Source organism: Lepidochelys olivacea (assembly GCF_965140295.1).
Source record: "Lepidochelys olivacea isolate rLepOli2 genome assembly, chromosome: 1".
NCBI classification, from domain to species: Eukaryota; Metazoa; Chordata; order Testudines; family Cheloniidae; genus Lepidochelys; species Lepidochelys olivacea.
In genome coordinates this window covers 107145640-107168887 of record NC_140411.1, presented here as the reverse complement: position 1 = coordinate 107168887, position 23248 = coordinate 107145640, and positions in this window count along the sequence as shown.

Below are 23248 nucleotides of genomic sequence, written 5' to 3'. Positions count from 1 at the left end.
TGTTGCTGCTCATCGGAGCCCATCTCTCCCCCCCCCGCGCCACAGGGCTGGTCTTGCCGTTTCCCCCCCTCATAGATTCATAGAAGATTCATAGAATATCAGAGTTGGAAGGGACCTCAGGAGGTCATCTAGTCCAACCCCCTGCTCAAAGGGGGACCAATCCCCAATTTTTGCTCCATTTCCCTAAATGGCCCCCTTAAGGATTGAACTCACAACCCTGGGTTTAGCAGGCCAATGCTCAAACCACTGAGCTATTCCTCCCCCCGTTCCTCTGTGCCCTGCTAGGGGTACAGGCCCCACATTTTTGGAAAAAGTGGGCATTTGTCCTGTTCGTTCTTGGCAACTGATCATCAGTTGGCAAGAGCAAATGAGACAAATGCCCACTTTTGCCAAAAATGTCAGGATAGCTAGGACAAGGCTTAAAAAAGGGACTGTCCTGGCCAAAACTGGACATATGGTCACCCTAAAGACAATACAGAGCTCTTCGGTAGAATAATTTCTGAACCATATTGGTGTGCTCATATAACACAGAAAAGAATACATAAAATAATAATAAAAAAGAAATGTTTCTTCTGGTGCATTTCTTAGGCAAAGCCTCCCCAAAATTTAGCTACAAGTGAATTAAATCGACAAAGGGAATGTCTACCTCAAACATCAGAATCCATTTTTACATGAAACACACGTAGGATTAAGGTAGACTGTATTTTAACCACAAAAATGGCTTGCAAAATGTTCTCATGAAGTATTCATGTGGAAGTTTCATTAAATATATTAAGTTGTTATATCCATCAGAATCAAAGAATAGTCAAGGGGGAAAAAACTGTAGGAGATGAATACGGAGTTGAGAGAATGTTTAAACTGAAATAAGCTATACATACACCCATGTGACTGACCCAGAAGCATCTCTGATTTTGCCAGCACAGCTGTCTTTGGAGTCAGCCAAACAGCCACATTTCTCTGCCAAATAAAAATAAAAATATTCATAGCTTGGCATCTCAGTACTGCAATTAGTCAGTCACCATTCTGGATCTGTTATTTCAAGTTTTAAAATTATTCTTTCTGAAATTAATTTTTTGTTTCTAACTTCAGTTCTATACTGTATCTTGAATATTAATTATTGCCCAAAACAAAAGCACCTCCTCACTGAATGTTTGGCTGTTGCCTTTGGCCACATCCCTCTCCACTGGAGGTTTCACTGTCAAAATCTAATCTCCTCTCTTGAGAAAAACCCTCATTTGCAGCTACTGTCCCATCTGCATTCTCCCATTCCTCAGCAAGTTCCCTCAACCCCCAACTATCTCCCTGCCTTTTCTTGATGCTGTTAGATGATGGCTTCAGCCAAACTGGATACTAAATATTTCAAGATCTGAAATCTTCCTTCTGGGTAAAGTGCCTCTCTAAATCCCAGACTATCACTCCTCTCATCTGTGGTTTTGCTATGGCCCCAAATCTGGGAGTCATCTTTGATCACAGACTCTTCCTTCCACCCCAAATTGTCCTTGTCTGCAGGTCTGCCGTTTAGTACAACCTGTAAACCCTTCCAATGATTTGTCTTTACTGTAATTCTGGTACTCTTGAGATCTCTATTCAGGTCTTAGCTACCACCCACTTTATCTACTGACATTCCCTTGTTCATAGTCTTCCCAATTCAATACTCTCCATCTTGTATGGTGCTGCAGAATGCTGAACCCAGATTATCTCACTCCAGGAAGTGAAACCATATTTCTATCCACCTCTGTAACATTCCTTGCCTTCCTCTCCAACTCCGACACAGTTCAAATTGTCCTCTTAACTTTTAAGTTTCCCCGTGGAGAGACTACACCTTTCTTTTACTGTCTCTTTAACACTTACCTCCTCACCCACTCAGTCCATTTCTCCACCTCACTGTCTTTTCCTTGTGACTAACAGAACCTCTGGGTATTTATTTTTTCTCTGTGCTGCCCTTTGTCCCTGAAACTCTCTTCCCCATTTTATTGAACCATTGCAGTCCTTTCTTTTTACATTTCACCTTAAAACCTTGCTCTTCACTTTAGCTCAAGACTGGCCTTTAAAAACTTTATTGAGGCTGCCTTGTGATAAATGGAAGAGTTTCAAAGAAACAAGGGGAAGGGTTGAGACCCAGTATAATAGTAGCAATCATACCTCATATCCCCAAGGATTTCCTTGCCTGAGGCTTTCACTCAAATAGAAAATAACTAACTCTGGCAATTCAGAGAGCTGAGCAAAAGATAATATATTAGAATCCTCTCCAAAATGATCACTGAAGGGAAGACATTTGATGTGGCTAAATGAAGCACAAGTATATTCACATACCCCAATTTACACTATTTTAGGTTGACATGATACTCTGAAGAGTCAGCGTTGACTTTTTTTAAAAGTTAAGATGTTAAATGAGGTCAACAACATCAGACCAAGGTCAAGAAAGCCTGAATTGCAATTTTATGAGGATGGCATTCAATCTTCTGAAAGACCAATATTGCGGACCTTTGGCTGCTCTAACACAGGAAGAGATTTAACCTGGTTCATTTGGCTCACGAATGTTGCCCACTGAGCACCCTCATCTCCCATTGTTTTCAAATGGGAGTTGGGGATACTCAGCATCACCCAGGAGGGTCTAAGCACTATGCAGGATCAGGCCATCCTTTAGCAGAGAAGGGGAAAGTTATAAGGACAGCACGCTGAAGGCCCTGTGAATCAGAATGGCTGTGGGAAAGAATGCTAGAAAATACATATCTCCCACTACCGTTGAGGACTATGGAGGCCAGGACTTTCAGGAACTCTCTAAACCTGAGTTTCCTTCTGTATTTCTTTAATGGCTTCCTAAGTAGGGGACACCAGATTCCTGGGATTTGGGAGCCATGATTTCTAGTCCACTTACCACAGATACTTCAGATTCTCTCTGGCTGTTTACTAATAGCTAGCAATTTAATAAAGGAGCAAACCTCCTTTCTGGGTTACAAGGTAGCTAACTGCCCTTTTTTCAGGCTGTTAATCAGTTAGCGACAGTTGGTCTCATTCAGAAGAAAAAAAATAACATTTCCAGTAGGACACGGAGATGGGCCCAACATTTTCTGAATTAGCTTTAAATTAAGGACTAAATGCTCCACTGGTCCAGAAGAGAACCCCATTTGGACAGGAGGTGGAGAGTTGTCTCTGTAGGCTGCCTCCCACTTGGACGATTTTGGCAATGCCAGGGAACAAGGTTCAACACACACCTGTAAGAGAACTGCACTTGATGGTACAAGTAGGATGGGAAAAGCTGAATTGGCTGGGAATTGGAGCGGGGGCAAGTAGGTACAGAAGCATGGAGTGAGGAATGGGAACAAGGGAAACTGGTAAGTAGGGGCGTAGTTTGGGAATGGGGAGAAAAAAAGTAATGGGGTTGGTGAGGAACAGGTATGGAGTAAGAGGGGAATACTGGGAGCCAGTGAGAGCAGACTGGGGGACTGCAGGGTGTATTTCTAGAGCTGTGATGGGAATAATCAGGAGGGGAGAGGAGACTGAGAAGCAGCAGGTGAAAAAAGCCCAGTAAGCACTGCTGATGAAGAAACGGATCAAGGCTGCTGCCAGAGAGTTTTGCAAGGGAAGAACTACAGCAATTTACTCAGCAATACTACAGTCAGAACTACAGTTGATACTGTGGTGGCCGGTTCCCTTTTAGATTGCAAGCTCTTTGGGGCAGGGAATATAAGCTTTTTGGCCCAGAACACCTTCCCTAGTTGTCCCCTTTTGCAGTAGACTGAAGCTAGACATATATGTATTAAATATTAGTTCTTTTCCCCAGAAGGCAAAAGAGTCTCTTCTTATAGCAAAATAACAAGGTTAAGTTATCATTCTTCGAAGGTGAAAGGGGCATTCCAATGAGCTTCCCAGCAAGCACATAGGTGGAAGGTAGGTTGGAGAGAAGGCACAACGTTTTTCTTGAAACTTCTACTTCACACTGGACGTGTTCAGAGGCTTAACATGGTTATTAGTACAGTCACTCCCATATTCACATTGTGACAGCTTACTGGCATGCACACTCCCATCCCAGTGACTTGATATATATTCTTTTGTTGAGCTATTGGTCAAGAGATGTTGATTTACTTTTTTAAAGTCACTTAATTGGTCAGTTATATTTTATTTCAGTCTTATGAGTATCCAGCTGGTTTCCTCAGGATACAGGCACTAAACATGACTCACTCCAAGATGATTATGTTTCAGCTTCAGCCAGGTGCAACTTGGACTTGGCAGCATTCATGATGCGGGTGTCTGTGCTAATTCTGCAGTTAGTGACCTTCGCGATGTGGGAGTTTGCAACAATTCTCCTGGCACTAACACAAATTCTGTCATACCACCATCTGCTCCTCATGGAGCTGAGTTTTCAACAGGTAGCTGGTATGTTTCAAATATTTCACATCAATCTTGATGAATTATCTGGTACATCTCATGCATCTTGCAGCCAGAACTACAACGATGGCTGTGCTGTGTGCATGGAACTGTAGTCCCTGGAGGTTAAGCCTCCCCCACTGCCACTAACCAGGTGTCCATGGCTACACAGCTGTTTATACTCATGCTAGCTCAGTGAGAGCTAGCTTATGTTTACCCGAGCAGAGGAATCACACCCCTAGCACTCAGTGTAGGCGTAGCCTATGTTTTTATTGAGGAAACAATTAGCAGTAAACAGATTTCAGAGTTATTCATCCTAACCTTTCCCATGGTCTCTCTCAAATGTACACATATTGACGAAGACATAACAGGATTTATTTTTTTAAGCATTTTACACACATACACATGCACACACAGAGGCAATATTTTCTTACACACTTCAGTAACTTTAGATAGTTACCTCATCTCTATTTAAATCTTATTTCAGTGCTTATACCCATGTGTTTGATATAACACTACACTGCCATGCAACTGTAGGGCTCAGTCCTGTGAGCTGGTGACCACCTCCAACTCCCACTGTCTTCAGGTTTCTGCAGGTACACACCCAATACACAATTACCACCTTGAAGAATCAGGCCATTATAGCTGGTGCAGTATAGAATTTCTGTGTCCCTCTACTTCATTGACTCAAATTTCCTTCTCCATACCTCAAAAAAAAAAAAAAAAAAAGGTCTCTCTTGCCTTTGAGTATCTATTTATTTCTCCATCCTGCATGTGTTTCTTGTTTTATCTTTGTAAATACATTAAATTCTTTAATGTATTTGGGGATAGTTTGTATACGGGTTCTATGCAAAATAAGGGCCCCAGTCTGGGAGGTGCTGAGCAAAGGGAAGTCAAAGGGAACTGAGGGTATTCAGAACCGGCTGGGGTGTCAGCAAGTCATGGGGTTGGGCCCTACAGAAGTACTGCAGTATATTAGTGTGACATCAAGCAGATGGGTATAGCACTGCAGAGATAATTAAGCTAAGATGGTTTATAAATAAAGACCATCTTTATTTCTTTATTAATATTTTTCATATTCCAGAAAGTAATTATTTAGGTTAAGCATTTGAAACACCTGCTTAAACTATTTTAATTCTTAAAAGAATCTCCTCCAGAAAATGATTGGGTCTAGAGGCTCAGTAGCTCTTCATAGATTCACATATAACAAAACACCTAATTCAAAAGACAAGGAGCTTGGTGTAATATGCATATTTGTACAGTCAGCTTTAATCACACTACCTCCACAAATACAATTAGGCACAGACTGCTATAGTGAAACTGTTCTCACTTATATGTTCAGATTAGGAACAGGTGAGCTAGTTTGGTAAGACAAGAACCAACCTGAGTCTTCACTTCAAAACTTCAGCCAAACTTTTCAGATACTCAGATTAATATGATTATCTTTTCCCCCATTATTCTTCTTTCTTGCTGATATATTTCCAGGTTCCATCCAGCATCTGAATCAGAAGGACCCAAAAGCCTTTCCTCATGGAACCTATGTCTGGGTCATCAGGTGGATCATGGAATGGGAAAACTTAAGTAGCTGAACATTATTTAATATGCAAAAAGGTTACCTTATATTTCCAATGGAAATACACTGAACATGCATCCCTCAAACTGCTTTGAATAATATTAAATTCATGGAAAAACTTTAAGACCATATCCAAAGCCCACTGAAATCAATTACTTTCTTTCCAATGATTCTTCATGGGTTTTTGCTCAGACCCATAATGCAATCAGCACTTCGTTTCAATGGGGATTGTCACAAAGGGATGTTCCAACTGTGTCTCTCTGCCTCAGTTTGTCCTGCACCATTTAAGTGTGTGTGTGTGTGTGTGTGTGTGTGTGTGTGTGTGTGTATAGTTTACTATGTCACTGCATTCCCAGAGCAACAGAGTTAACGGGGTGTCACCAAAATTCTACAAGTGCTGGAGTTTTACATATATATCAATAAATATGCAATGCTGCCCTACCCTGGCCAAGGGAGCTGGTTGATGATTTATATTTATTCCAAATGAAAGCTTGTGACATTTCTTTTAAACCTCAGTCTAAGCTATTCCTGACCCAGCCCTCTTAGGAAATGTTGTGTCTAGATGCTTTAAATTTAGTTTATTGATTTGAAAGCCTGTCTGTGATTTTTAATGCAAACCTCATTTATTTGCTCTGCCTTTTTGTTTAAAGCTTTATTTTAGGAAGTTTTCCTGAGAGAACAAGATTAAACAGAGCACACAACAAGTATAGTAGGGACAACAGTGGAGAGAGCTAACCTGCATAACCCCTGATCATCGCACTTGGAGGTAGAGAAGGGAGAGTCCCAGACCCTATGGCTCTCTGGGACTCCTGTTCAACACACTTCCAAGTCACTGGACCTTCAGTCCTAGGGAGCCTAGAACCATAGGATCAGACGGGACCACAAGGGTCACCTAGGCTAACCCCCTACCAAGATGCAGGATGTGTTAGGTCTAAACCATCCAAGACAGATGGCTATCCAACCTCCTTTTGAAAACCTCCAGTGAAAGAGCTTCCATGACCTCCCTAGACAGCCTGTTCCTACTGTTCTTACAGTTAGGAAGTTTTTTCTTGAATTTTAATCTAAACCTGCTATGCTGTAGTTTGAACCTACAGCCTCTTGTCCTGTCCTCTATGGCAGCGGTTCTCAACCAGGGGTCCGAGGCTCACTGAGGGGCCGTGAGCAGATTTCAGGGGATCCACCAAGCAGGGCGAGCATTAGAGTCACTGGGGTCCAGGGCAGAAAGCCAAAGCCCCACCACCCCAAGCCTCACCACCTGGGGCTGAAGCTAAAGCCTGAACAACTTAGTTTCACTGGGCCCTGTGTGGCGTGGAGCCGCAGGCAATTGCCCCACTTGCTATCCCCGATGCTGGCCCTGGCTTTTATATGCAGAAAAACAGTTGTTGTAGCACAGGTGGGTCATGGAGATTTTACAGTATATTGGGAGGGTGGGGGGGCTCAGAGAGAAAAAGGTTGAAAACTCCTGGCAAGAGAGAACAACTTTTCTTCATTTTTTTTTTTACGGCAGCCTTTCAAATATTTGAAGACCGTTGTCATGTCCCCCTTTAATCTCCTCTTTTCCAAACTAAATATACCCAGTTTCTTCAGCCTTTGCTCATATAGCTTGCATTCCCTCCCTTTGATCATCATCTTTGTCACTTGCCTCTGGATCCTTTCCAGTTTCTCCACATCCTTTCCATATATTGGTGACCAAAATTGGACTCAGTACTCCAGCTGAGGCCTAAACAGTTCTGAGTAGAGTGGTACTATCACCTCCCATGACTTGCACGCTGTGCCTCTGCTAATGCAACCTAAAATTACATTTGGTTTTTTTGCAACAGCATCGCATTGCTGACTTATGGTGAGGTGGTGATCCACCACAATTCCCAGATCCTTTTCAGCAGTGCTGCTGCCAAGCCAGTTTTCCCCCATTCTGTATTTGTGCATTTGGTTTTTCTTCCCAGTTCTCAATTTATCAAGATCCCTCTGAATTTTAGCTTTATCCTCCAAAGTATTGGCAACCCCCCCTAGCTTAGTGTATTCTCCAAAATTGATCAATATGCTTTATATTCTTACATCCAGGTCATTAATAAAGATGTTAAACACCAGACGCAGAACAGGTCCCTGTGGAACCCAACTTGAAACCTCCCTCCAATCTGACATCATTCCTTAATTGTTACTCTTTGTTTGCGGTTGTTTAGCCAATTATGTATCCGCTTAATGGTAGTTCCTGCAAGCCTGCATTTCTCCAGCTTGCTTATCAGAATGTCATGTGGAACTGTGTCAAAAGCCTTGTTAAAGTTCAGGCATATTATGTACACCTCATTCCCCCTTTCCACCAAACCAGTTACCGTCTCAAAGAAGGAAATCAAGCTGGTTTGGCATGATTTGTTCTTAGTAAATCCATGCTGGCTGCTAGTGATCACCCCTTCATCCTCTGGGTATTCGCAAATTGAATGTTTTATATATTTATCTCATAGGTTCACAGGTATTTCAGTCAGGCTGACTGGTCTATAGTTCCCCAGCTCCTCCTTTTTCCCCTTTTTAAAGATGGATACTATGTTAGCCCTTCTCCAGTCTTCAGGGACCTCTGCTGTCATTCATGAGTGTTGACAGCGTTATTGCCAGTGATGCCAAGATTTCTTCAGCTAACTCCTTCAGTACCCTTGGGGAATAGCATCAGGCCCCCCTGATTTGAATTGATTCAAATTGGTCAGAAGATCTATGACATGTTCTTTACTTATCCCCATCTGCATCCCTTCCCCTTTATTGTCTATGGTAACTCCACTAGTCGTCTGGTCACATCATATTATTTTTGTGAGGAGAGTGAAGCAAAGTAGGCATTGAGCAACTTTGACTTCCTATCATCTTCCAATACCAACTCACCTTCTCCACTGAACAGTAGACCCACTCCATTCTTAATCTTTCTTTTTTGTCTGACATATTTGAAAAACCCCTTCTTGTTGTCTCTAACATTCCTTGCCAACTGTAATCATTCTTTGCCTTGGCTTTTCTGATTTTGTCCCTACATGCTCGCACTATTCCCATGTATACTTTCTTGGTGACATGCCCCTCCTTCCATTTCCTGTATGTGTCCCTTTTGGTTTTTAGATGGCTAAAAAAATCTCCTTGTGCAGCCACGTCAGCCTCCTGTGGCTCTTCTTATCTTTCCTCTGCATCAACATAGCTTGATGTTGAATTTCTAGTATTACGTCTCTTAGGAATTGCCAGCCCCGTTCAACTCCTTTTACTTCCTAACTGGTCTTTCCATTGGATGACCTTGCCTATTATTTCTCGGAGGTAGTTGAAATCTGCATTTCTGAAGTCCCATGTCCTTGTTTTGCTGTTCTTATGCCCTCCTTTCCAGAAGATCTTGAATTCTATCAGATCTACTCACACTGGTGTCCCAGAGCTCCCAGTTTAGTTTACCCTCAACCATGACCCACTGCTGTTTCTCTAGCAGCAGAAATCTTTTCCTCCTGTCTCCCCTCTATTATTTCCTCTCAGGATGCTTGAGGGGTAGGACTAACCAAAGGATAGTGTAAAGTAACACAAGGCAAAGCAGTGCCGTGGGGGGAGGGGGAAAAGTGGGTTGGGTATCTTCATAGCTGAGGCCCAAAGGTCAGCAGATCCAGTATTCTGAACACTATTCAACTTTCTTTTGCTGCATTGGAAGGGGGATCTGGTAGATGGGAGGCATAGGAAAATAAGCTGGGAAGGAGGCAGGGCTTACTGTTTTAAAAGGCAGGATAGGATGTAATGAGAAGAATGGGGTGCAGCGAAAATGGAGGGGGGAAAGAGTAAGCTGCAAAAAAAAAAATAAAAAATGATTGTCAGTAGGGCCAAAACAGTGAGTAATGACAGATAGAGAAGAGATGATGATGAATAAAATACAAAGTAAAAGGTTAAGAATTTTAAAGGGAGGGGGCTGTAAAAAAAAAAGTCACTTCCTTTATCTTCTCCTTTGTATATTGTCAGATTTTACACCTTTCTACAGTGAAGATTTTGGCCATCAGTGGCTAGCCACTAGTGCAAATTCCTCTTGTAGACAGGAACAGCCTCCATTTGCACTGATGGTGGAGCTTCCCTCTTCTTGAAACTGTCTACATTACAGGGCTGCCCTCGTGCAGCTACATCAGTGCTGTAACCAGTACAAATCCCCAGTGCAGTCAAAGTCGAAGATTGTATATTCTTCAGGGCAGGCAGCTAGAAGAAATTAAAACAGGTACAACAACAAGAGAAGATTGAAAGCAGACACCATACTCTGAATATATTGGATAAAATAATGAACTCAGCAAAAAGACTGCCATGTACAAAAGCAAGAGATTACTGGCATTAACTCAATAACTGAGTGAAAGGTGAAATTTAATGGCCTGTGGTATACAAGAGGTCAGACTAGATGATCTAATGGTCTCTTTTGGCCTTAAACTATGTGAATCTAAACTCTATAAAATGAATTAATTGAAAAAAATTTGGATGAAACACTGAAATCTAGGAGTACGTTACTGTTGTTGTTGGACTAAGTATTATTATTAGCTGTATTACAGCAGCGCATAAAGACCCCAGTTCAGATCATTGTCCAACTGTGGTAGGCACTGTCCACATAGTCACAGACAGTAACTACGCCAAGAAGCTTATAATCTATGTCTAAGCTTGGAGTTGGAGGTGTCCCTCCGCACTCAAGGAGAGACACATGTACTAGCTCTGACCGAGCTAGCACACTAAAAATAGAGTGTAGTACCAGCAGCATGAGCAGCGGAAGGTTCTAGCCATTCTGAGTACATGCCTCACATTTCGGAGGGGCATTTACGTGGGACAGCTAACCCCACCCACCATTTGCACTGACACAGCTACACTCTATTTATAGTACACTAGCTTGATCAGAACCAGGGCAGGTATTTCTTCTCAAACTGCAATTTACAACTCCAGTTCAAAGTACAGACATACCCTAAATATATAAGGAAGGTAAAAGGTGGGGGAGAAAACAGAAGCAAAGAGATAGTCACTATAGCAGGTCAGTGGCTGAGCCAGGAATAGAACACAGGTCTCCTGACTCCCAGTCCAGTGCCCCATCCACTCAACTGTTGGGTATCAAAAGGTACAAGGAGTGAGCACAAAAAAGAAAAGAAAAAGGTGACAAAGAAAGAGGAGCAGAGGAAGACATAAAAAGAGGACAGAAAAGAGGAAGTGTCTTTATTTTCAAAGGTACTTAGCAGCACCTCTGAAAATCAGGCTAAGCAGAGCAATTTGGATGGAGAGAGAGAGAGAGATGGAGAGATGATGGAGTTACATGTTGGTAGGTGTATTTATAAACTTGCACAAATGCCCCAGAGGAAAGAAACTCCTCCAGGTTATTGTTTGTTGGGTGGTCTTCTCCATGATAAGTGTTTTTGCTGAGGCTCCCAACAGAGGCAGAAATACATCCATCCTAAGGACTGGCAGAAAAGTAATGAATGATTCAGGTTTGATTTTTTAAAAGCTCTGGTAAAAAAAATTGCCTGCCAACCAGTTTTCTTTCTCCGATATGTTTTGTTAATTAATTACAGTAAATTAATTCTGGCATTATGTAGCTCACTGGCAAGTTTGAAGCCAGATGGCATTTCTCTGTGCTTTCAAGTGAGGCTCAGTAGCATAGACTCAACATGGGCTAACAAAAGCCACAACCTCGTGTTGAGGAAGCCCGAAGTATCATGGCGTTTTTGTCATGAAAGTCATAGCTATGGCAAAAGACGACCCAATTCCTAAGGAAACACAAATAAGATGGAGATTTATGTGTGTACTTCTTCACAGCTTGGGTTCTGTTATCACAATTCGAGAATCTAGATTATACTAGTTTAGAAAGAATTTATATTGAACAACTATAAGCTTCGAAGTTAATGGTCCCCATCTGATCTCTTCTAGCCATTTCAATTAACTCTTTCAGTACCTGTGTCAGACACTTTAGTGCTGTAGGTCTCAAAACATTCACGTTTGCTGGATGCTTTAAAAAGGGGTCACCTTGTTTTCCTTTGGCGATTTCTTGATTCAAATGGAATAAATGTTTGTTATTTTATAATTATCACTTCAGACCCATCATTGAGATCCCAAGGACCCATTCTTCTATGGATGAGAAGACATTTCAGCAGTGCTAAAGCATGGGTTCTCATTCAGCTTGGGTATCACAATGGCTAGGTGGGTTGTGACCACCTGCCTTGACAATATTGCTTATTAGGAAGGGGACCCCAGATAGATCCTGGCAAGATGAGAGAAGGGTCCTAAGGGGGCCAATATGGAAAAGGGGGCTTGTGATAGTGAGGGCTGGTTCTGAGAGGGCTGAATTAAGCCATGTGGGCTCAATCAGCCAATTAAGCAGCAAATGAGGGAGATATAAGCTGTGTGTGGAGGGAGCTAATTGGGAGGTAGCTCACCTGTGAAGGAACAGGAGGGGCCTGTATAAAGTCTGGGAGCTGAGAGCAACTGGGAGCTGCAGGGAGGTAGTCTTCAGTCATTTCCTGGGAGGAGAGTTTGGGGACTACAGAGCTGAGGTAGCCTACAATCACTCGCTGCGAGGAGAGAGTTTGGGCTGGCTGACCCAGAAGAAGGTAGGAGAGAGCTCGGGGAAAGACAGCAGCGTTCAGGGGGGACAGAACTGCACAGCTGATTAGAGGGTCCCAAGCTGGAACCCAGAGTAGAATGCAGGGTCCAGATTCCCCTACCAGCCACTGAGAGGTGGGATATAGGGCACCCTGGGGCAGTGAAAGGGAAGACTGCCTGAGATCACTGCTGAGAGGGACTTTGATTCACACCTGTGTAGTGACCTGACTGGAGGGCCAAGTAACGAAGAAGAGGCTTCAGTTCCGGGAACGAGAGAGGGGCCACAGGAGAAGAAAGAAATGTCACGCAAGTGCAGGAAGGGGCACTGGCCGCACAGAGCTAATCCCCAAAACAGCCAGGAGGAGGTGCCATCCTGGAGTGAGTAGAGCACCCTGTCACGGAGTTGTAGTTTGGCAGAGTTCAAGACACACTGTGCTAATATATACAAAGTCTTTCTGGATGTTAAAAAGGCCCTATCCTGTTCCAATTAAAGTGATAAAACTTCCCATTGACTTCAATGAATGCATGATTAAGTCTGAACAATGAAATATTCAAAAGCACCTCTGTGATTTAGGAGACTAAGTCTTATTGAAAATCACTCTTGAAAATTGTACCTGAAATGAATAAGGCAGTGAAGTCCAGCCTTTTCAGCCTTCTGGCTGAAGGTGTTTCAGAAAAGATGGACAGGCCACAATCATTACTTTGGCAAGTTTTTCCTGTTCTGTTCCATTCCCTGTGTGTCATTCAGGCAACATGAAAGTAGAAGAAACATCCCACAAGTCTCCTTCTGCAGATTCCCACAGTGTCAGCTGCGAGTCCCCAGAAAGCATAGAACAAGCTCAGCCAGCTCCATCCTTTGCCTCCCAATCTGCAACCCCTCCTGGCACAGAGGGTATATGAAGGATGCAGCGAGAGAGCGGATAGAGCAGAGGTGGGCAAACTATGGCCCACAGGCCACATCCAGCCTGTGGGACTGTCCTGCTCGGCCCATGAGCTCCCAGCCGGGGAAGCTAGTCCCTGGCCCCGCCCCTGCTGTCTCTCCTCCCCCACAGCTTGAGCCTGCCCACCTCCCAGGCTTTCCAATAAGCCTGTCCTGCTGCTGGCATGGTAAGGGGGTGGGGGTGGGGGTTGGATAAGGGGCAGGAGGTCCTGGGGGGCAGTCAGGGGACAGGGGGAGGTTGGATGGGGCAGAGGTTCGGGGGGGGCTGACAGGGAGCAGGGGGCTGTTGGATGGGGGGTGGGGTCCAGAGGGGGTTAGGGGGTCCTGGGGGGGTACAGGGAGCAGGGGGGACTGGATAGGGGGTGGGGTCCCAGGAGTGGGCGGGCAGGGAACAAGGAGTGAGGGGGGGTTGGATGGGTCGGAGGTTCCGGGGGGCCTGTCAGGGGGCGGGGGTGTCAATAGGGGTTGGGGCGGTCAGGGAACAAGGTGCAGGGGGGGGTTGGATGGGTCAGGGGTTCTGAGGGGGGCAGTCAGGGGGCAGGAAGTGGGAGGGGGCGGATAGGGGGCAGGCTATTTGCAGAGGCACAGCCTTCCCTACCCGGCCCTCCATACTGTTTTGCAACCCTGATGTGGCCCTTGGGCCAAAAAGTTTTCCCATTCCTGGGATAGAGTGCACTGCACTCTGGCTAACCCCAGGTAGCAGGTGCAGGGTTTCTTGGAGACCATAGGGAGCGAATCAGAGCAGCCCCCAGGCTGGCACAGAGAATCAGAGTCATAGTGGTTGTTTCCCGGCTACTGTCCCCTTTCACTGGTTATGTGGAACTTTTTGCTAGCAGCTCTTCTACTCTCAGGCAGAGCTATTCAAGTTCCTGTGTTGCTCTCCCTGCAGCACCCATAGAGATGCAGGTAATGGAGGACTTGAGCTACATTTCTCCCTCCCCAGCAATGCAGCAGGGAAACAATTGCTCAGAGTGCTCCTGGCTCACACAGACCGGCCCCCTGGGCTGCTAGGAAAGGTGTGGAGGGCAGCAGAGGAAGCAGTGCCCCCTCCTCACTACAATGACATGTCTGATTTACACACTTCAGTTTAAGAATCACAGGACATGGCTCAGGGAGCACACATTCATTTCATAATCAGATACACATTTTCTCCTTAACACAGCCACCCTCGAAAGCCACAGCTTGAACACCACTGAAGTGTTCATCCTGCCGGATCAGCAAAAAGCCAATTGATGTTTCAATCCGAGCTAGAACTAGGACCATAGAAGTTAGAGATGGAACATACCTGTTCTATTAGTACCTATATGCCACAATGATTGGTGCACTAGAAATAAAGACACCCAGACAGGGGAATGGTACAGGTGTGACCTATCAGTCAAGATTATTTATCCTGTAATGTAGTGCTGTGCACTTCCCATTGCTTTCTCCAGTTTAGTTTTAAATCTGTCAGTGCGGTTGCTGAAATAGCTTCAGTTATCCTGCAAGGTGTTAATAAGATCACTTAGTACTTCAGGAACATTTCAAGTCATTTAATCATTTCCCCCTCTCGCAGTGTCCCCCAAAATTGTGAGGAAACATTGAAAAGAATGAAACACCCTAACTGCACAATTGCTGAATTTTTGTTCTGTGGTTACTAATAGCTGCCATTGGGGAAGTACTTCCTCAGCAGAGACAGGAGTAAATACAGTAAATGAATGCAAAGAGAGTGACACATCTCCAAACACTGATAAGGTAAGATTTTCCCAGGGGTTACGTGGGAGAGTGTGGAGTGGGAGCAGACGTGATTTGGGTACTGTCTGTGTCGCAGTAGGTGCTAGGAAGGAAGTCTCCAAATGGTCGATTTACCATGACTCTCATGCAGTCACATCACAAAGCACACAGGAGTGGGTTGAACCCTCCCGGCCCCTGTGAGAATCAATCTAAGGAAGCCTGATGCCATAGAGCTGTTTCCTGTATATTGTGTGGGAAATCTGAGCAAGTGCAAACTGCAAGCAACAATGAGACAATAAATTATGATAAACAGGAAAAATTGCATGGGCTCCTGAAATCAATGGCTGGAGCTCATGAAGCATTCACAGCATTGATAAATGAATAAATAAAACAAAAAACCATTTGGCTTTTAAAAGAATAGGTTATTTTATCTACACTGAAAGGCTCCTTTTCAGTCTGAAATTAATGCTCCTGTTAACTAAATGTGTGCAAAATAGAAACATCAGATCCACTAAATGGCTAAGATTGAGATTTTCAAAGCTGAATAGGTGATTTTAAAGGACACAATTCCCATGTCTATACTAGTGAAGTTACAGCCACACAGGTGTGCCAAGGCAGCTGCACCACTGTAAGAGGGCTCGTGTAGCAGCTCTATGCCAACGGGAGAGACCCCTCCTCTCAACATAATAAAACCACCTAAATGAGCAGCAGTAGCTATGTCGGCAGGAGAAGCTCTCCTGCCGACATAGCGCTGTGCACACAAGCGCTTATTCCAGAAAAACTTGTCACTCGGGTGCGTTTGACATATGACAAAAATTAAATGGCAGTGCAGACAAGGCCTAAATCTCTTACTTGGCTTTGTAAATCTCAACCTATATTGCTTGCACTATGTTCAGATTTCACTATCTGTGAACACTCACCTTCAGCAATCCATTGCATTGTGCATCCATGATTGCTATTCAGTGGATAAGAACTGGTCATATCTTGAACAGGAGTGGAGGCTCTCAAACTAGTCTGTTTTGCTGTTTTGGTTTTGGTTACAGAAACCTGCTAGCAGCAATCACTTGCTCTTCCAAGATGCAATTAAATACTCTAATGGTCAAATAGCACTCACTTTATGCACAGGCGCAGTGTCATCAAATTCAAAGGCACAAACACTGTGATGAAATCAGTGAGAGTTTGAGAGCACTCAGCTTCACAGAAGATGGTTAGCACCTTGCAGCATGGAGGGATTTGAAAGCACTAAGCCTGCCTCAGTAACTTTGCTATCTAGCTCAACCCAACAAAGCATATAAGAACATGCTTAACTCTGAGCTGGGTGAGTAGTCCTTCTGAAGCACAGTTTAAGTGCTTCCTGGATCACAGCCAGAATGCAGCACCTTGTAGGATTGAGCTCTCAAACCTGGGAATACCTATATGAGTTAGATAAGCAAGATTTGGCCCATGATGGAGAAGTTTTCTCTTCAGCAGTGAAGGGCCCATGGGAGTTTTGCTACTGGTTTGAATAGGCTCAGAAGCAGACCCTGTATATTATATATATATAATACTGAAATATTATAATCAATTATTGATTTTAATGCAATTGTGCCAAAAAACAATGCAGTGGAATCTCTCCAAAATCCTGAACTAATTTAATATACATTCAATTTTAGATGCATAAAGAGCTTTTTATATAGTAGAAACTCAGAGTTATGAGGATGTTATGGTTGTTCTTTCAAAAGTTTACAACTGAACATTGGCTTAATGCAGCTTTGAAACTTTACAATGCAGAAGAAAAATGCTGCTTTTAACCATCTTAATTTAAATGAAACAAGTACAGAAACAGTTTCTTTACCTTCTCAAAACTTTCTTTTAAATTTTCCTTTTTTTTAGTAGTTTACATTTAACACATTACTGTACTGTATTTGCTTCTTCTTTTTTCTTTTTTTTTTTCTTTTCTTTTTGTCTCTGCTGCTGCCTGATTGAATACTTCTGGTTCCAAATGAGGTGTTCATAAAGCTGGTGTTCATAACTCTGGAGTTCTACTTTATACATAATTGTTAAACTTTACATTTTGGAAAACTGTGTAAAAAAAAAGTCCAAACTGGTTTTGCTGCATTTTTAATAGTAAAATATTACAATACATTACTTTTTATTCAAGCTTCAGCAGATCCTTATCTTTGCAGTTTAATTTCACTCAACCTTCAATTTGTGATCAACACTCCTATGCGACTGGTTTTCTTTGCTAGTCGTTTGGGTTAGTGACATTAGACATGTTTCACTGTTCATGAATATCCACAAGCTATATCTTCATGAACTTTATATGCATATATACATACACACACACACATCACAGAAGAAAGATAGCACCATTTATAGAACATACCATTTGTGTGCATCTTAATCTCAATAAATCTAATCTATAAAAATAATTTATTAAACATGTGGTTTGTAGAGAATGCATAATGTTGTGTGCCACAAAGGCTCTATTGGCATTCATTTCTGAGAAGCAGCATAATTTATTTCCCACTTCAATTTCTTCTAAAAACACCATAACATGGGCTGGGTTCAATAACTCCTCAAAGATTCCACCCTCCTGCTGCCTGACATTCCTCCAATGAGGCCCATACTTGGGTTCCATGGGCATGGAGAGGCATCTGCAGACTCGGAGGGAGGGGAACCAGCATCACAATGGCTCTCATTCAAAACTGGATTTTTCTCTCTACTCAAATGGAATGAGGGCCGGACACACTATTCTAAAGCCTGAAGGATGGAGTCTAAGATTTTTATCCTAGAGGATAGTGGAATCGTGAGCCATATGCAACATATATTTATAAAGAATATTTGTTGCCAGTCAAAATGGACTGCTTTCCTGCTGGAAATTCAGAATTAGAGGTTAAAGCGAATGCAGCAGATGTGATATATTTGGATTTGAATACTGTATTTGATGCTGTGATTTAAGTCGTACATAAAAAATTAATTCAAATTGGCTTGGCAAGGAACACAGTCATGTGGACTGGAAACTGGCTAAAGAACTGTAAACAACAAGTAATGATAAATGGCACTGTGCTGAGCTGTGGGGAAGTGTCTGGTGGGCTACTCCTAGCATCAATGTTACATCCATCTTCACTGATGATTTGGAAGAGGGAGTAACATGTTGAAATTCAGAAGAGATTAAATTACAGACACTGACATAGGCAGCATGTACAGGTAAACCTCCCAAAACCTCGTGCTGCTGGGGAGGTGGGGGAGCAGCGGCAGATTTGGGATCCCTGAAAAATCTCCCCCCACCACAGCTCCAGGGCTGAAGGAGCTCTTGCTCCCCACCATGGTTCCATGACTGCGATGGGGACATGGAGCTTTTCAGATCTCAGGACGGCAGGGGGAGGAGGAGCCTCAGGGGGAAGAGGTGGAGTGGAGCTGGAACAGGGGCAGGACCAAGGGCAGAAAGGGCAGAAGGGGAGAGGGGCGCTGAGCCAGGGCCAAATGCTCTCAGCTCCACTCTGTGGCCCTGATCAAGCTCTCAGCCTGCCCGTCCCAGCCAGAGCCATGGGCAGGAGAAGCCGAGCTTTGAGCCCCTCCCCTCAGTGAGGACCACAGAGGGTTGAGAGCAGAGGGTAGAGGCCAGGCCTCAGATGGAAGAGGTGAGTAGAGGGCTAGAAGCTTCACCTGCCACCCCTGGACACTGAAATCATACAAAGGGACCCAGGGATATTAGTACCATGGTAGAAAACAATGGGAAAAGGCTCAGCTTGGAAAACAGAGGCTGATGCATGGTAGAGAAAATAATCAGACATACTGTTATCAATTAAGTGAAACCTGTTAGGCTGAAAGAGATTTAGGATGATCTCAGAGAGCAAATCAGATGTGAGGCTGCAATAAATATGACAGCAAAAAAGGACAAAGAAATGTTAGCCTGAATACACAGAGGCTTCATGCAATGGAAAAGGAAAATAACAGCACTCTCTTTGTGACTTTGCTACCTCACTTTAAATGTTGTGTTCAGCTCCAGGCATCTCATTGCCAGAAATATACTGACAAACTGCAGGGAGTTCCAAATAAGCGATACTAACGGTTAAGAAGCTGCAGGGACTGACTTACAAAAATAGGATAAGGGGATTTAAATATGTATAAGGTTGGATAAGCAACAACAGAGGGTGGGTAACATGATAAAAGCCTCTAAATATTTGAATACCAAAGAAGGAGAGAACTTACTTAACACAACAAAAAGGGAGTAAAGAGAAAATTCCTGCAAACTTTCTCACGGCAAGATCCATGAACTGATGGAATAGTTTCCTAAGGGAAGGGATAGAATCCCAGTCATTTGGCACATTTAGAATTAGACTAGACAAAACACTAGTAAAGTATTTTAGGGAGTTGTTCTCCACTACCAGGAGGATGGACTGAATGACTTGATCCGTACTTTCTAACTTCCTCAAGTGCAATTGCATTTTAAATTAAACCAAATTCTTTTGTAGTTTTTTCTTATTTGGAAAGGCAGTAACTTTATGTGTTTTAATTGGTTTGCACAGTTCTGAGAAATGTTTCCATTTAGCCTAATCAACTCCTGTCCTTGAATAGCTATAAACATACCTTTGTGATAGAAGAAATATGTTTCTAGTTCTGTGGTCGCTCTTTTGCCATACTATCTCAGTGTTCACAGTATTCCTATATATCCCTAAATATTTCCTATATTAAGTACAGGAATCACCATACCAACACCATGTACTGTAATGCAAAAGCAAAACTGGAAAGGTTTTTAAGGCTACCACTGCAGCTGTAAAATTGATCAGAAGAGGGCAGCGTATACCAGCACAAGCTCTGGAACAACTTTTTCCAGAAAATAACGTGCAAGAGTTTAGGGGGTCTTCAAGTTAAAGTGCATGTAGATTTGTTACCTGTGATGCACCACAATATATGAAACCACAGGAAGTTGTCACCTGCCCTTCCTCAAAGAGAATCCCTAATCTCTCTAATGGCTACCCGACCCCAGGTTCTTTCACAAGGTGACCTCACCTGGTTTCACAACTTATATTTGCGCTGGAAACTGGTGCACATCCTATGCCCTCACTTCCTCCTTCCATCCCATCTCCTAGGATCCATGTGTCAATATCTGAACTTGGATTTACTGGGGCAGAAAAGCAGATGAACGGGGATTGAATGAAAATCTCGTTTCCCAGGTGAAGGGATGTGTTGCTATTTCATCCTCTCTGCTTTGCTTCTTCTATTTCTTCAAATCTGTTCAGAGACTAAAGATATTAGAGTGGAAAGCTTCTCCTTGAGCTGGACTAGGATCCTACCTGCTGTGGTTGCCTCCTCTTGCTGTCTCCTCTTCTGTTTTAGCCTTTCCCTAGCCAGGTCTGATTCTCTCCCTTCTTTTGTTTTAAGATAGCGTAGAGTTCATATTCTCACTAGTGCTGAGATTTCAAATCTATTGTCCCATGGCCTTCAACCTGTCTCATCGCACTCCGTCTGTCTAGCAGTTTAGGTCTCTTACTGTTCCATCTTTACAAAATTTTTCTTTTCCTTTTTTTTCTTTCTTCATAAAATCACCAAGATGTTAGGCGTGGACTTTCCTGGGGGGGGAACACACACACACAAAAAAAGCCTCTGCAGTCCTTTGAAGGGGGTGCAAAGCATGGCATAAATGCTAAGTGATCTTTTTGTTACATTACATGCATGTGCAATCACATAGTCCCCACAAAGTCCCCTTTCACAGGCCAGGCACATTTTTCTTAGGGCTACATGAGGAAAGGAGAAGGCTCCAGTCTCAGCCTGTTTGCTTCTGTGAATTTGGCTGTTTAAATACCATTGGAATGAGCAGACAGAGTAATATTATTTGAGACTCCAACCAAGAGGAGATCATGGTACAAGCCCATAATAAAACACAATCCCTGCCCTGAACAGCTTGCAATCTAACGTCCAGTCTACACTAGAAAATTAGGTTCGTTTAACCACATCAGTCAGGGGTACGAAAAATCCACACCCCTGAGTGGCATCGTTAAACCAATCTAAGTCTCTGTGTAGACAGTACTAGGATGAAGGAACAATTCTTCCATCAATCTAGCTACCACCTCTCCAGGAGGTGGATTACCTAGGAGACTAGCTCCTGTTGGCATAAGTAGTGTCTACACTGAAATGCTACAGAGTTGCAGCTGTGTTTTAAGGATAGTGTTTTAATCCTTTGCTGTAGTGTTTTAAGGATAGGCAGTCCTAAATAGACAAAGACTGGAAGAGAAACCAGACATGTCCACCGATTAGTCCAGTCAAACAGCAGGTTAGTAACAGGCTCCATGATTAGAAACCAGCTCTCTTCTCCTCCTATCCTCTAGACCACACTGCTTCCCTGTAAGGAAAATGATGATAATAAGAATTTCAATCTGCTGTAGAGATGACTGAAAGAAGAGAGTTATAGAAGGAACTATTGCTGGCTCTGGTACATAAGAATACTGACTTTATTCTGTTTAGGTTTCTCTCTTTCCTCCATCATCATTGTATCTGGATATATCGAAAATAAATGAAAAGGATGAACACCAAATTTTACTACAGAAATGCATTTACCAAGTGGCACAGCTAGGAATCTATATGGTAGTACTGTACCAAATAGTTATGGTATCAATCAATTACACTTAAGTAGAGCCTAGTTATCCTGCACTGACTGAGCAGACCTTTGCATATTTATGAACTTAATTAGCAGCCACATATAAAATATTCAGAACTGTAACTTTTAATAGTTTCAACTCAATGGCTCATAGCCACCATCTTGAATTTTTCTTTCTTCTGAGGACTGAGGCTCCAGGCACATTGAAACTTCAAATTTCCCTGGCAAAAACATATATGAGTATTTCCCCATTTCAAAAGCAGCTGCAGATACTTGCTCCTTGAAGAGGGAATTCAAGATGTGGACACAAGAGAGTGCCTATAGCCAAATTTAAAACAAGGATGTGCCATATATTATCCATTGATAAATACTGGGGAAAAAAGCCCATTTGAAAACAGAATGTTACTAGATGTCTGCTACACAAAACAGAAGCAAACCCAGCCTTCTTCTTCTTGGTGGCACAGAGCCCTGCCTCCAACAGAAGCAGGGATCTTCTGCTGCATGTGTGTGAAAACTCACAAGATGCCTTCATGGGTGTGCACACCCCCTTGCTTTAGAGCTGAAGTCTGTGGAAGGTCTGGCACACCTCCACGCAGAAGGAATTTGGGACTCCGGTAGGGACATGCCAGGGGAAGGTCAGGGTGACCATGTGGAACCACCACTATACGGAGAGCGGCACAGGCGACACAGAGGCACCTCATATCCTGACACTGAGCTAACTACTATGGACCAGCTCCATTTCCCATCATGGATGGGCTGGATTCCTTGCTCCTCAATCCCTGAGAAACTCTCCAGAGCACAGTACAGCTGCTCAGGCAGACTGTGAAATGGGGAAGAATTTTGGCTTACATGCTTTAAAAGCAAGTACTGGGTCCCAATTAAAAAGAGAAGGTGACCTGCCAGTAATGACAAAGCTAGTCCATTCATCTGTCACCACATGAGTGACATAGTCGGGGCTCCATAATCCGGGGAGGTTCCTAAGAAGATAGTATGAAAGGTTCACAGTGTAGTTAATATGTGTCAAAACAAAGGGACAGACCCTTGTGTGTAGTCAAGCTACACTTGACACTGAACCCAAAGGAAGGGTGCAAATGTGGCGTTACGTAATCTTTCTGCCTCCTTACTCCCCAAATCTAGGGTTGCTCTGAGTTTCGTTGCATGGTAACCCTCCAGGTGCTATTCCCCTGGCTCTGTAGCCCCAGAACATTGTTGATGTGCCCCCACAATGGAAAGGCGTTTGGTGTACAGGAGTGAATGGTGCAGCATTGGCTAAGACAGTTTTACACTACTACTGGGTCCCCTAAAAAGAGGAATTTCCCAGATGGCTATTAAGCAAGCTCTTCACCTCCCTTGTGCTGCTAGAACAGTGCAAGACAGTCAGAGCAGGGCTGAGAATCTGACCCAAAGCTGAGTGTGTCTCATGAATACAAGATTACAAAAGTCTGAAAACAGAAAAAAAATCTTGAAACCAGAGTGGGTGGAAGAGACTAAGAGACCTCATTCCTGACTGAGACTGTTCCAATAG